Source organism: Cyprinodon variegatus, unplaced genomic scaffold (genome assembly GCF_000732505.1).
Source record: "Cyprinodon variegatus isolate N-32 unplaced genomic scaffold, C_variegatus-1.0 Scaffold2148, whole genome shotgun sequence".
NCBI classification, from domain to species: domain Eukaryota; kingdom Metazoa; phylum Chordata; class Actinopteri; order Cyprinodontiformes; family Cyprinodontidae; genus Cyprinodon; species Cyprinodon variegatus.
The window spans coordinates 16,974-19,425 of record NW_015152601.1 but is presented as its reverse complement, the minus strand read 5'-3'; positions in this window follow the sequence as shown (position 1 = coordinate 19,425).

Genomic DNA, 2,452 nt, shown 5'->3' with positions numbered 1-2,452 from the left:
CTTATTATTGACACAATGCTGGAACACAGAGCACAAGGAGAGCTCCGCCTACTGGATGATGGCGCCCTCTGGTGGAGCTAGAAGGTGTCAATGAATAATAGAGCAAAAGGCTTCTAGCAGCTTGTAAGTGGATGAAACACATTTTTCAAAGTCCTTCATTCTTCCTGCTTTAAGCTCCATTTTAGAGTGATGACAAACAGAGGAAACGTGTCACAGAGATGCAGTGACATCATCTTCCTCACAACATCTGTTCTGTCTGCTTTGGTTCTTGAATTCCTCTGACAGTGGGGGTCTTTCTCTGCTCTGATCTCAGACTGTTTCTCCTCTAAGACCTGTGAGGAATAATTCTATTTACTCATAACAAGACTTTTGGCAAAGGACAATATGTAGATTGTTAGAAAACCTGTTTAAAAAAAAATCAAAGGAACACTAAAAAAATCCTGGATTTGTAAGAATGAAGTATTCTCGTGGAATACTTTGTTTTGTACAAAGTTGAGCAGGCTGACAATAAAGTTAACCAGAAATCATCAATAGTCATCTATTTTTTTAAGTGATGTAGGCCTGGATTTGATGTCACACACAAAATAAAGGTGGAAAAACACTACAGGCTGATTTAAGTTTGATATAATGTTCTTAAAACAGGTCAAAATTATTTTAATTATTGTTTGTGGCCTCTATGTGTCTATATGACTCCTGATGAGGTGGCAGATGTTCTCCTCCCTGACTTGGACTAAAACATCCTCCAACTCCTGGACAATCTGTGGTGCAACATTACTTTGGTGGATGGATCAAGACATGATGTCCCAGATGTGCTCAATTAGATTCAGGTCTGGAGAACAGGTTGGCCAGTCCATATCTTCAATGCCTTCATCTTCCAGGGATGCTGGATGAACTCGTGCATTTGGTCTCACAAGGGGTCTGAGGATCTGTTCAGGGTGTAGATAGGCATCAGCACCCCTTGCCAGCCTAGCAGAGAGAAGCGTGTTGGAAAACGGAATATAATAATGAAATAATTGTTCACAATAACTTATTAAAGGATTTTTTTTTATGCTGCATAACATGAATGGAATTATTTATGTAATTGTGGAATGACAATAAAACTCTTATTTTTATTTTTATAATCTGAATTTAAAAAAAGAAAAGTGATTTAAGGTTTCCCTTAAACTGTCCAGGAAACGGTAAAATCAGTTAGAGGCCATTTTTATTTTATAGAAATAACTATGTAAAAAAAAAAAAGTTTTAATATAACTATATTTATATAAGTTTAATTTGAATTTTTAAAAGTAATGCAAATCCCACAGACTTTGTATTGATGCCAACTGGACCGTCCCTGAACACAACATTGCTCAACATTTTCACTGGGACAGGGAAGGGATGGTGGGGGGGCTGCTGCTGGTGGAACATCTGTTTACATGATGGAGCGACAAAGACAGTTATTTAATGCAAACATGCAGCTAAACATTTACTAGTGCTCAGCTCATTTTTATCTCTTGAATACTCAATTCAATTCAATTTAGTTCAATTCAGCTCATTTATTCATCACCAGTTTATGCATTATCTCAAGGAACTTTACAGAGACGTTTTAACCAGTTCGTAAAGTCAGATTAGTTCAAAATTTTCTACGTAAGGAAAACCACTTGATTGCATCGACTCATTGACTCGAAAGCAATCCCTCACAGCAAGCATGCTTGTAGCAACAGTAGGCAGGAAAACATTACTTTGAACGAGAAGACACCTCCAGCACAGCTGATATTCTTTTCCAGGATGGAGTCACAGCCAAGCAGTAACCAGTGGTGTCTGTTGTGGAATTAGCTGAAAACATCCCATCTTGATGGAAAAAACGACTGGAGATTCGACTTCATTTTATATCGCTTTACTTCTGAACTGCGGTAACTAACACATATACATAGAGCTACATTTTCTAGAAAAAACACTTACTTCTTCGCTGTTCAGAAAGCAGAAAAAAACAGACATATGGCACCTACGCCATCTTATACAACAACCCAGTACAATCTTAACCTGAATTGTATTTATTCTGTTCTGTTTATTGAACCTATGAACAATATGAATTAACCATATTATAACAATATTCAGGAGGTAAAGAACTGAGTCTCTTTCCAACCAGAAAATGCACTGGAGTTAAAGGTTGGGGTTCCTTTAAATCATTATACACAAGGTGAGTGGTCTTGAGTTTATAGTGGCTTCTATTTCTGACAGTAGAGATGTTTACTCTTCAAAACTTAGAGATGCTCTGCCCTTTACTCTTTTGAGGCATCCCTTAACAGAGGGCACTAATGGTTCCCAAAATCCTTCCCATCAAAATGCTCTCTCTGCAAGGAATTTCCACTTTATTCCTTTTTCAGAGGCATATTGGGGCCTAGTGGTTAGGGGATAGGGCTTTGAATCCTAAGATTCGGATTTCGATCCCCCAGACTGCCACCCTGGGTCCCTG